General features: G+C 32.8%; 1 long non-coding RNA gene across 1 annotated transcript; it reads right to left on the reverse strand.

The window, feature by feature from the left end:
* Nucleotides 1-7,445: 7,445 nt before the first annotated feature.
* LOC144571463 (uncharacterized) lies at nucleotides 7,446-8,255 on the reverse strand. Its single transcript, XR_013517516.1, has 2 exons — nucleotides 7,957-8,255; nucleotides 7,446-7,836 (listed from the first exon to the last, which is right to left on the reverse strand). It is a non-coding gene; the product is annotated as an uncharacterized LOC144571463 (long non-coding RNA).
* Between the last annotated feature and the right edge of the window lie 5,681 nt (nucleotides 8,256-13,936).

The following is a 13,936-nucleotide window of genomic DNA, read 5'->3' on the forward strand; positions in this document are numbered from 1 at the left end:
AAAGTAATCACCAATCTGCACATGCTCGATCAAGGAGGATACTGCCTTGCAAATTCATGCATGACAGGACATTAGTACAAAAAACTCCTTTACTGACTGTTCAAATACCCTTACACCGACTGTTATAGTGGCATCAGTAAAGCCGGCGCCAGTGAAGGTTACCTTTTACTGACGGGTAAAAACTAGTCAGTGTAGATCCTCAATACCGACGGTTTTGAAAAACAGTCAGTGTTGGTGTTCAACACTGACGCTCTAAAAACAGTCAGTGTTGAACACTAACACTGACGCTTTAAAAACAGTCACTGTTGAACACCAACACTGACGCTCTAAAAACAGTCACTGTTGAACACCAACACTGACGCTCTAAAAACAGTCACTGTTGAACACCAACACTGACGCTCTAAAAACAGTCAGTGTTGGTGTTCAACACTGACGCTTTAAAAACAGTCACTGTTGAATACCAATACTGACGCTTTAAAAACAGTCAGTGTAGGACCTAAAAACAGTCGGTGTTGATATAAAAATTTTGGCATAATTCTGCTTGTATCGGAGCTAGCCTCCATATTTTTACTAGCCATTTATTATCATTCGACATTTATTGACATTAAACAAAATATCATACAAATAATTTAGACAACATAAACAAAAGACAAACACAATATAAACAACATAACATATTCATTCACAACCAGTGGCGGAGCTAGCTTATTCCAGGGGTAGGCAGTCGCCTACCCCTGGATTTTGGAATACGGTGTCAAGTTTGTATATAGTTAGTTTGGATTTAGGTTTTGTCTATTTCTGGATTTGAGTTTTGTCTATCTCTGGATTTGAGTTTTGTCTACTCCTTACTGAGTCAAAGCTCTCGATTAGTAAAATTGGTTGAGTCGTCGTTACAAATTTAGTAGTCTTTCATCAATCAATTTTGAAAAATACCGACAAGAGGTAGATGATTAAGAATGATATGATAGTGGAACTACAGTAAACATTTTTTTTTAAAGGAATAAAATAAAATGTTTTATAAAGTAATATACTAAAATTTAATGTAATGCATTAAATTATTTTTATTAGGTTTAACTATTCAAAATGGATTGAATTTTAATAGAAGAGTCTTGTGAACTATAATGCAAAGTAAAATTTAATACTTCAATATTTCAGATTAATTTTGTATCTTAATAATTTTTCAAAAAAATCGAGTGTTCGATCTAATTCGGTTGATTTATACTGATTTTCTCAATTTTAATTCATGGTCAATTACTGATTCCACTTCCAATGAAAATTATTTAATAATTTAAATAAAATAATAATAATTAATTTTGCCTACCCCTGATGAAAATCCTGGCTACGCCACTGTTCACAACATTGTATTTATTGTAAATTTACATAACCCATATAAACAAAATATGCAACTGAAATAAACAACATTGTATTTATTGTAAATAGTTTAGAAGTTGTCCAAAAAAAATATACACCATTATTGTGTTATTGCACGAAGTTGCGTCGGTGTATACTTTTTGGTCTGTTATTGCATCAGCTGCTTCTTTTTTGGTCTATTATTGCACCGGTAGTCTTCAGAGATACAGAACTAAAAGCCTCCTCTCTTGTGCTGCATCTGCAAGCAAAGGATTGAGAATAAATAAAGGAAAAACATCATAGGCCGTGATACAAAGTACAAATAGAATGATTTTAACTGCAGTTGACCTTTTTCTTTTAAATTTAAAAGGAGTAGATTTTAACCAGAACCAGTTGTATTGCATATAATACTGAGTAAAAATTGTAAGAATGATTTGGCCATAGAAAACGTAAAAAAACTGATTTTTTTTTTTTTTAAAGTATTTTCATATTATTTGCAATGCATACATTAATTAATTTTCACATATATAAATCTAAGTCGTCCGATAAAAATGTGCTGTCATGATTACAATGGATACCTCCATTTAATGATCATCAATTTTATATATTAAAGAGGTGTCTCTATGGCAACTGGGTCCCACTTGTCAACTCCGGCTTTTTCATCTTTTTTTTTCCCATGTTCCTTCTCTGGAAAGTTTGCAACTTCTCCTCTCTGTCTCTCTGCGTATCCTCTCCAATTTTTTTTGAAAATCCAAACCGCCTCCCATACAAATCACTCAATTTAATTCCCTCCCAAAATTTGACAATTTCCCTCCTAATTTTCATCAATTGGACCCCGCTATAATTTAAATTTATCTATAATTTCAATTTCCTCTCAAGACTAACATGAAATCTATCTATAATTTAAATTTACAAAATTCTAAGTTTCTAATTAACATATTTTTATTTTGTTTAACATAAATTAAATTATCATATTATTTATTTATGTACGTACTTCCTTAACAACTAATCAAAGTTTAAAAATATATTATAAATTTTGGAAGACTTAATTGTATTGTAAAATATTCACAAATTACTTAATTGGATTCCCTTATAAAATTTGTCAACAGACGCAAAATCCCTGTTGAAATCACATTTCATATAACTTGTGATTTTCTTTAGGATTCTCCGTCTTCTTGCATTATCTTGTAATTATTAAATTCGTATTTATAAAAACTTGAAAGATTTTAAGTTTTAACTTTATTTTATTAAATAAATTAATGTATTACATGTGTTCAATGAAATGTTCAAGCCAAAATAATATATTTTTAATTATGATATTTGAAAAAAAAATATTTAAGAACCAACACTCACGGTTTTTAGAAAAACAGTCAGTGTTGAACACCAACACTAACTGTTTTTAAAACGTCAGTGTTGGATCTCAACACTGACTCTTTAAAAACAATCACTGTTGGTATTCAACACTGATTGTTTTTTAAAAACTGTCAGTGTTGATAACCAACACTGACTGTTTTTAGAGCGTCAGTGTTGAAGACCAACACTGACGGTTTTTCAAGAAACAGTCAGTGTTGGTTATTAACACTGACTGTTTTTAAAGCGTTAGTGTTGAGTACCAACACTGACGCTTTAAAAATCGTCAGTGTTGGTGTTCAATACTGACCTTTTAAAAACGTCAGTGTTGACAACAAACACTGATTGTTTTTTTTTAAATCGTCAGTGTTGATAATCGTCAGTGTTGATAACAAACACTGACTGTTTTTCAAGCGTCAGTGTTGAACAACAACACTGCCTGTTATTTAATAAAAGGGTCAGTGTAGGTATAGCAACACTAATGCTTCGGTTAAAACAGTCGGTGATTAAGAGTCGGTGAAGGAGTTTTCTGTACTAGTGGGAGAATCACCGAACCCTATGGAAAATCAAGGCCTCCGTGAAAGGTTGGAATCTTTGTTTGGCTTTTGGTAGATAACTTAATTTGAAAAACTCAAAAGTTCCATTTTAGTATATTTGCTTAAAATCTCCATTTGTGATATTTGTTAATTTGAGATTACTGAAAAATTATTTATCTAAATTAAATTTAATGAACTGTAAACAGTTCAGTTTTTACACCGTTTTATACCCATTTGCCAATGCACCCTTTCACCCCATTTAACCGTTACAACTTACAAGTTTAGTTATATAAACTCTATTATTTACTAATGATAAGATTAATCCTATCACGCTATCTCTTATCCTCTGTTTGTGATCTGACATAAATAAAATGAAAAACCCTTCCATTTATCAATTATAAAAAGAAATTTCTTATCCAATCCCATATCGATCTCTATCCGAGAGAATTACTGATTAAATGCTGGATATCACAAGTTATCATTGGTCACTTTCATGGTGGTGCCCTAAATTGTATATCTGGATTATTTTGGTGGTGATTTCAAATTTTGTACGATAGAGATGACATATGCTTAAAGACAGTGCTTCGCACAATCCAGGTAACTCCATTTAAATTTGATTTATTTAACTATCCGAATTTTCTGAAAAAAAAAATATCCAACAATTGTGTGGTAAATCACAGTTGTGTCTAGCTTGTGCAATAGTGATAGCTTGGAAACAAATAATCAACTAATGTGGGAATGCATGTATATATGCTATAAGGTTCTGAAGGGGATTACTGGTACAACACAATATTCCAACAATAACAGGCGGGAATATTATTGACGTATGGCAAATCGACAATCGCACAATGTCGACAATATTAAGGAAGGCACGCTGGGACGTGGCGTGGGCAGCAGGCACCTAGGCAATTTGGAAAGAGTGGAACAAAAGATTTTTTTCCAGAAAAAACAAAGTAGTGGATTTACTAATAGATGATGCGACATCTGATATACACAACCGGTTACTATTCAGTTAGCATGGGTGGAGGTAAGAGGGAGAGGGCCCTCGATCAGGCTAAAGTATTTACTGTCTTCTTAGCCGCATTTAAAAAAAAAAAAAAAAAAAAGGCATAAGCCCGTTCCATTAAAATGAAACCATAATAACAGTTCACCAAAAAAGATATATTGTAAACATACCACGTACACCGCATACTGGTGTTCAAATAACTACGATAGCAGCAAAGTAAACATAACATCCAAGCTATATACCAAGCCTGCAATTAATCTAGACTCCAAAAGTAAACTAAAGTTGCAATAGCCAAGCCACACAACAAAGAGCTGAGGATATAGTATAAATACAAAAATGTTTGTTATTGGAAATATGTGGTGGCTGATACACCACTATCTCCATAGGCATGAACTAATTTAATGGAATGACATCTTCAATCACAGGCATCCACTCTTCCGCCACCTTCTGCACTCCTTCCTTGACATTGCCTGACCAATAACAAAGCAAAGATTTAATAGAAATATTTATAATTTATTTATTTTTTGTATTGAAATATTAGAAATATTTAATATATTTCTTTGAAAATAGATGAAATACTATATAATTTGATTAATTAGAAACCCTGCTACAAATAATCCGGATCAATATTTTTCAAGTCGGATTTTTTGCGACTGTAAGAAAAATTAATATATTTCTTGATGAATTATTGGATAAAAAATAAAAATGCTTGGATTCTGAGTTATTGATTCTGGTTTAAAAGTCAATTCTAGGCGGTGTTCTAAATAGCTAGCTATAGCGACCATAAACGGTAAGCTATGAGATAAAAGTGCACTAACTTAGCTACGACACGCTATTGCTACCGCTATGCTACATGGTTTTTTTTTGCAATTTATATGGGCTTCTGTACTTCTATTCTTATTTCTAATGCTACATGGTCTTCTACGATAAGTATGCTAAACTAAATTATGTGCTTCTTGTTATACTAAGTGCACCTCATTTTGCTCAAAAACTGAAATTAAATTGCAATTGAAAGTAAATAGATCAGTTTAGAGAAATTTGACATGCGGGATGTTAACGGAGTTCGGCAAAACAAAGGCCTACGTCTCCGGGGCTTGGCAACCTTGTGTGGTGCGCCTTTCTATTACCCAATACTAAAGGATTACAACTTGTGAACCGATGAGCCCTTACACACCAAGCGGGAAGTCACACGGCCAACTCAAGAGATGAGAACAAGGTCTCGATTGTCTAGAAACTCAAGAGAAACACTCAATAGATCACTCTAGCCTAATCTATCTCAAGATTAGTGAAGTGGGTTTGAGGTTGGTTGAGGAATTTTTCAGTTTTAAGCTCTCACAACAATGGAGTAATTAAAGCTCTCAAAAAATCGCTTTTAGAAGTTTAGGGTCAGCTAAGATTGCTTTGGGAAGAAAGCCCAAAGCCTTATTTATAGAGACAGCTGTTTAATGAGCTGTTTGACTTAAAACATTACCAATATTTTAGTTCAAAAATGCGACTTAGGGTTTCAATTTTTTGACAGCTTAGTAATTCATTACAACGTTTGTAAAACGTTACATAACGTTTTGCTCCTGTAAAATCTTGATCAAAAACAAGAATTGTTTGAAGCTCAAATTTAATTAAAACGTTGTAATATTTTGTAAAACGTTACAACGTTTGTAATTTGAATTTTGAATTTGATGCAATTGTATTTATCATTCTGACAATCCTTAAACGTTACAACGTTTCAAGTTGTTTATGTACAGCTGTTCTTCAGGAGTTTTGAAAATCCTAAAATGGTATAACGTTTGTAAAAAAGTTACAACATTTTAAGTTGTTTCTGAGTTTGATCAAGCTGTTACTTCAGCGTTTATGACAGGCCTAAAACGTTACCAACGTTTGATCCCTGTGAAAACAGCCTCAAACTTACTTTACCAAGCTTCTAATTTTACAATTTGTATTCTTGATAAATGTCTTCATGATTTCTTCAGTTCAAGTATTCCATAATGCAATTCCATTTGACTTGAACCTACATATCTTTCCAAAATAGAAGAAATCGTAAAATTCAATAATTTTATGTTTTTTGCAAATTAGTCAAATAGACGAAAAAAATTATTGCACAAACAACACTTCTATTTTTATTTGTGATTTATTCTCTCATTCTATATCAAGAAATATTCAAATATTAATTCTTCCTTTAAATTGCTCTTCGTATAGTATTAATTTGTAAAATTATTATCGATTGTTTCAATTGAAATCTAATTTTGATTATTATTATAATATATAAAATATTTAAATATGTATACTGACTTCATTTACCTTATAAAATTAATTGCTCTTCGTCTATTATAATATATAACACTATGAAGTAAGTGTGAACTATTAAATAATGTTATTTTTTACATCTTTTTTTTCTTCTTATTTGCGTAATTGATAAAAAGTATAGACTTAGATTAGTTGTCTTTTAATTGTTACCTCAATTCTCCAATATTGATTATGTTGATAATTAGTAGAAATATGGAATATAAAATTTGAAAAGGAAAAAACGTTATGTATGATAGCTTATGTTATATTTATACTATTTGCAATAGCTTTTTTTTTTTTGGTCTCCCCGCTATACCGCTATAATCGTTATTTACAACCTTGATTCTAGGTAATACAGAAAATATTGTGATCCTTCTAGTACATTTATTTTATAAAAAGTTGTATCTATTTTGAAAATTCTTTTTAATAACAATCATTAAATAACTTAATTTTTTTTTCAAAAATAGATACTAATTTTCAGAAATTAAATATACTAGAAGGATCACAATATTTTATGTATTTACTTAGAAGTGATTTTTGAGCTGGAATCAATAACTGAGAATCCAAGCATTTTTTTTTCCAAAATTAGATACAACCTTGTAGAAATTAAATATACTTGAAGGATTACAATATTTTATGTATTTACTTAGAAGTGACTTTTGAACCGGGATCAATAACTGAGAATCCCAGTATTTTTATTTTTTTCCAATAACACATAAATAAATATATTAATTTTCTTACACACACACACACACACACACACATATATATACATAAGGTCAAGCCACTCATCAACTATTTAATATCCACAACTAATTGTTTTTTTTTTATTTCGAACAAGCACCCTTATGTGGAGGAAGTATATATTTCTTGGGATCCATTTTAAATAGAATAAGCTGGTAGATCTAATTAATGTAATGGCCTTGCAAACAAAAATTTTACCATTTTGTCCCTATCATTTCTGACATTGTCTGCTAGCAAATTAATGAGACCCAGCATAATAAAGGAACAATATTTTCAGTTGAACTCATTACATAAATGCATTTATTACCAATAAACACTATGGCTAAATACATTCATACAAAATGATTAAGCACAACAGAATTATTTCTATATTTATTGAGACACATGAGCACACTCTCTTGCATGCATACATAGTAACACAAATTCATACACATACAGTAACATTACTTCCCGGTCACCTTGCAAATGATTGAGCACAACAGAATTATTTCTATATTTATTGAGACACATGAGCACACTCTCTTGCATGCATACATAGTAACACGAATGCATACACATACAGTAACATTACTTCCCGGTCACCTTGCAAATGATTGAGCACAACATAATTATTTCAATATTTATTGAGACACATGAGCACACTCTCTTGCATGCATACATAGTAACACAAATGCATACGCATACAGTAACATTACTTCCCGTTCACCTTGCCGATTTTATCTCCAGCCACTACAGCAGACTTAGTTGAATTTCCTGAGATGACCACAGCAGCAGTGCCGGCGCGGTTTGATCCTGTGGCCCAGATTGCTGGACCATAGATCACAACATTGCGATCACGTTGGAGAACCAAAACGTAGTTACTTTGGCCCCTCGCGGTGTTACTAGCCCAAATAGCCCTGTTACTGCCATTATAGATCACAAGGTTACCATCTTTCTGCATCCGAAGGTTGCAGCCAGTGCCTTTCTTGTTGGTCCCAGAGGACCACACAGCCTGGCCATCATATAATACCAGATTACAGTCGCCTTGCATCGTCAAAATGTAGTTCCCATATGAGAGGGACTGACCCCCATTCAGGGTATCGCCTGAGAACATGACATAATCAGCAAAGCTAGAGGGAGCAAGAAAGGCGAGAGCTGCTGAGAGGATTAGAAGAGTTGTAAGAAGAGTAGGTGATGCCATTAGTAGTGATGAGACTAGAACTGATCTAGTTGAGTTGTGTTGGTTGCTTTAATTTGCTGGTGTTCTCTATTTATAGATCAATATAAGGGCATTACGTACTGTAATTTGTTACTTCATTATGCCATGTGCTGATGTGCGTTGCGTACTTGCGTTATATGGCAATTGGATTATTGGTACGTGGAACATATTTATTCGCTTCTTATTATATTTCTGGTGGAGATAAGGTGGGGCCGTGGGTATAATTGCCAAGATGGGGATCAAGACACTTAGCTAATTAAAATCAAGGTCATTTTTAAGGTGAAGCAGGTATCCATAAATATTAGATATCGCTCTGCTTGATATTGCTTATATAATAGTTCCTCGCTATACGGATGAAAACTGCACAAATCCAAAATAATTGGATTGATTAACGCTGATAATTTCACTAGTGGGTCGTCTTTGTAAAAAGATAATAGATGAAGAGACATGGATGGATCGATGATTCAATAAAGTAAAATATGGGCCTAATACTTCCCATTATACAATTTAGGGGAGTGCTATTCGACACGCAGCAAATTCAATAATGAGCGCTTAGAGAATTTGTTTTCTCTTAATACCCGTTTTACCCTTTCAACATCTGTCCCGATTGACTCAATTAATGCAAAATTTCTCAGTTTTCAAATCAGCAATTAATAAAGGAAAATGAACAACTACAATTACAGGAAAAGAAAAGTTCATTCGCTCCCTAACTCTCGCTTAAATCCGGATCCCCATTCCCCAATACCGGACTCAAAACAATTAACAATCCAGACCGTTCAACAAATCATCCCTCCCTCTCTGCTGCTTCTCCTGCCTATCTCATCCGTCATGTTCGTTGAGATAGCCTTCCAATAGAACAATCTCCTTTGTGCGTGCCTGGCAGCCTCGTTCTCCCTCTCCAAGTCTAACCAGATTCAATGAAATATTATCGACAGAACGACGGAATGCACAAACCCAAAATCAAGGCAAGGCCGATGATGATTTTATTTTGCAAATTATTTATGTTGCAGAACTGGAGAAGATCTATTCTTGTGGAGGCTGCAAAAGTAAAAATTCCGTGAGCTATTAGTTTTTCTTCTCCTCAAACCAAGTTATATAAATCAAATTAAAGATGTGTACCCTAACTTGACTAAACCACCTTACAATAAGTACATATCAAGCAAACTGCACAGTGAAAAAATATTTTACGGCATCTACTGAAGTTGGTTACCACCAAAACAAAACGGATTTTAAGGCATCTACTGAAGTTGGTTACCACCAAAACAAAATGGACAAACGGTATAAAGAATGGAAACAGTAACTCTTAAGTGAAGAAAGGCATCTACTGAAATGCTGGTATCTGCATGAACTTGAACTAGTCGATAACTTCTTTTGTCAACTCTTGAACTCCCGTGTTGGAATCGTTGAAATTTCTAGCTCCCATTTCTCTCCAAAGTATGAATTGTGAAATGAGCAAAATGGCCCTTATTTTTTGCTAAATTTGTGATGTGTTAGTATCTTTGTTGGCTTTACTAGAGAATTACCAGTAACTACTCCTGTGTTTATATTGGCAGTCACTTGATCGTATAATGCCCTGGAGAAATTTGAAGCATTGCCTTCTATTGCAATGAGATTGTCTTTTTAGAGTTCAATTGCTTTTCTTGAACAAATTTTAGTATTTCGTTCGTGGTAAGATATGTCCTTTATATCCTAGAGATTATTTACAGACAGTCAAATCTTGAAAATTGATGTTTTACTGGTATAATTTTCGGTACTAAAGCAAAATGTTATGTTCTTGGCTTTTCAGATATACCCCAGGAGTATTCCCTCTGCCAACCGAGATCTTATTGGCTGATTTCTATAATATGGCTTTTAAAACACTAACAGAAGCCGATTACAAGATTGTGTATTGTAATTAGAAAGACAATAGTTATGATACTTGGATGTACAAAAGGATAGTTCACAGGGTTAAAATAGAAAATACAAGATTTTTGTATCGTAAATAGGGTTATAGAGGGATATAGTTTTAGGTTGTAAAATACTTCTTGATTCGATAAAATGAAATACTTAAATCCAGATATGTTCATTGTATTTGTGGAGTCTTTTGTGCTTAACATATAAAAATGTTAAAAACTAAATAACAAAGCCACAATTTGTTATTATTATAATTTTAATATTTTTTGCCATAAATTTAAGATAGAATTACATACTATAGTAGTACTACGTAGTCTTGCATCAGCAATCATTTTTCTCGTAGACAAAAAGATTCAGTATTTGCAGGTTTTATTCCTCCTCTTTTATTTTTACTGAATTGCTTTAGCTTTCCTTTTCCTTTTTTTTTCCTCAAGTATAAAGAACTATTCAAGTGTATAAAGAACCATGAAAGATGACAAAAAGGATTTGGGGTGTAAAGTTAAGTACCAAAATTTACCAGTTTGGCTATAGCTTTACCAGTATTATAAAATAAATAAAACTAGCTATTTATGCTATCTGGTCATATTATTATTGTTTAAATATCAACTCAGGGCCTTGTTTTCATACAGCTCTAAATTCAATTATAAGCTAAATTCAACAAAAAATGGACAGCTTACCTCTTTTCGTTGTCTCTCACTTGAAGCCTGAACCTTTGATAGAATGGTCTCGCTAGCTGAGATCTACTGTACTAGCCAATTTCAAAGTTGCTTCCTTGCTTATTTGATTTTTTTGAGATCCTCTCCAGCATCATAATGAGGATACAATAGATGCACAATATTAGGAAATTAATTTAATTTCATTTTGAGTTTTTCTGTTATAAATTCTACAATTTAATTCATTTTCATTCTTGTGGATGAAGAATCGAAGATTAGATTGAGTCAATCGAAAATAGAGAATCTGCCTTACTTGAGTCTTGCATTAATTGGTTTTTATTTTTGGAGGAGAGTATGCATCACTTAATTTTCTTTTAATTGCTGATTTGAAGAGTGAGAAAATCTGCATTAATTGAGTCAATTGAAGAGACAGCTGTTGAAAGGGTAAAACTGGTATTAAGAGAAAAAAAATTCTCTAAGCTCTCATTATTGAATTTGCTGTGTGTAGAATAGCACTCCCCTACAATTTAGGCCCAACAAAACCTCAAATGCGCTGAATTCCAATTCAGACTCCATTGACTATATTCCATATATAATTTTTTCATAGTGTAATTAAATTCCATTAATATTCTTGATTTTTATTTATATTTTTTTATCATTATAATTTTACTTTATTTCCTTTTTCAATCTTCATTATCGTAACCTAGGGGTGTCAATGACACCCGTTTACCCGTTGACCCTACCCGTATCATATTCGATAAGACGGGTATGGGTAAGGTTTTTTTTTCGTTAGTTTATTGGATATGGATAAAGATTTTTTTCGTTAGATAAACGGGTATGGGTACGGGTAAAGGTTATTTCGTACCCGTTGGGTAACGGGTAATTATATATAAATATACCAATATTATATCTAATTTATTTATTTTTCTTCTTTTCATATTGATGTATGCTTGTATCAACGCTGGAGACATATATCAACGAATTCATTTCCTTGTTTTCTTCCTTATTCATCATTATTGTTTTTTCTCAATTCTGCAAATAAAAATATTCCATGTTTCAAAGAAAATACATCCTCACCTTATTTTCTGGCAATAATGTATTGTTTGGTCCAAATGAGTAATCCATTAATGTCAGCTCGGGTGTTAGCGTCTGAATTTTCCATCACATGTCAGCTTTCTCAAGGTTATACTATGAATATATATATTTAATAATTGAACGAGATGGAATGAAATGTTAGAAGAAAGAATGTAACAAGTGACAAAATTGACCCTATGCTGTCTGAACCATTATATTAGTATTTTCGTTATTCGCCCACTACCGTTTCGTTACCCGTTAATCATAACGGGTATGGGTAGGGTAGGGTAAGACAAATTCTTAATGGATATGGGTAGGGTATGGGTAAGGTCAATTCTTAGTGGGTATGGGTATGAAAATGGTTCCACCCTCCCCGTATAGTACCCATTGACACCCCTATCGTAACCAGTGTTATAATTGTCGTCACTAATCAGAGGTGTTACAATTGAGAAGATGCTGTTGCATATTCTCCTCCATGTACATGATCGAACATAACCTTTGTTAATTTGTGATGTAAAAAATTAAAAATAAAAACAGTGTTTCAGTCCTGAATGAAACAGATGTTGTTACCATCACTATTTTTTGTTTAAAAATAAAAAACTGAACATCGACCTCACTGCAAGTATATGCTATAATAGAAATGCTGTCATGTGGTCCGCTCTTAACCTAATGGCCCGATAAGGTACTCTTATATATGAGATACATTAATTTTTTATCATATGATATCTGACCTTAATTTTTCCATCTTCTGTATTTTTCTTTTAATGCAAGATAGGGGTAGCGACCCTATATATAGAGAGATGGGCTACGGTAAGTTGCGAAGTAAAATGCATTTCTACTTCACGCCGTATTTTTATTTTGAAAGTCCAAACGACCGATCCGAACCGTTAGATGTTTAATCCATATTGAAATGTGCTTGGAGACCAAATTTTACTTTTTTTGGAATTTGTTTACTATTTATTAAGCATTTTTTAAAATTGCTGTTTTGCTGTAAACAGTAAAAAGCAGTAAACTTTTTTAGACTATCAGATCAGCGACTTTCAAAATTGCTTAATAAATAGTAAAAAATTTCCAAAAAAATGTAAAATTTGGTCTCCAAGCACATTTCAATATGGAGAACAAGATGAACGGTTCGGATCGACGTTTTGAACTTTAAAATCGCAAAATATGAGCGTGAAGTAAAATAGTCGCTTTACTTCGCAACTCACCGTAGCCCATCTCTCTCTCTCTCTCTATATATATATATAGTAAGGGTTTGGGTGCTATGGATAGCATAGAGGGCTACGGTGCTACGGCTCAATATTCGAGTTTTCAAAATCTTAATGGTCGATCCGAACCGTTCATTTTGTTCTCCATATTAATATGTGTTTGGAGACCAAATTTTACATTTTTTTAAAAAAAATTACTATTTTTTTAGCTAGGTAGAAAATCACTTGATCTAAAAAATTCTGCACCATTCAGATATTTGATTTTCTACCTATCTAAAAACATAGTAAATAATTTTCAAAAAATGTAAAATTTGGTCTCCAAACACATATTAATATGGAGAACAAGATGAACGGTTCGGATCGACCATTAGGATTTTGAAAACTCCAATATTGAGCCGTAGCACCGTAGCCCTCTATGCTATCCATAGCACCCAAGCCTTACTATATATATATAGAGAGAGATGGACTTGGGTGAGATGCGGAGCACCACGCATTTGTACTTCACGTCATATATTCATCTTGAAAGTCCAAACAACCGATCCGAACCGTTAGATGTGATCTCCATATTGAAATGTGCTTGGAGACCAAATTTTACATTTTTTGGAATTTTATTACTATTTATTAAGCCACTTTGAAAATCTGAA

This window comes from Carex rostrata, chromosome 19, assembly GCF_964058835.1.
Source record: "Carex rostrata chromosome 19, lpCarRost1.2, whole genome shotgun sequence".
Classification (NCBI taxonomy): Eukaryota; Viridiplantae; Streptophyta; class Magnoliopsida; order Poales; family Cyperaceae; genus Carex; species Carex rostrata.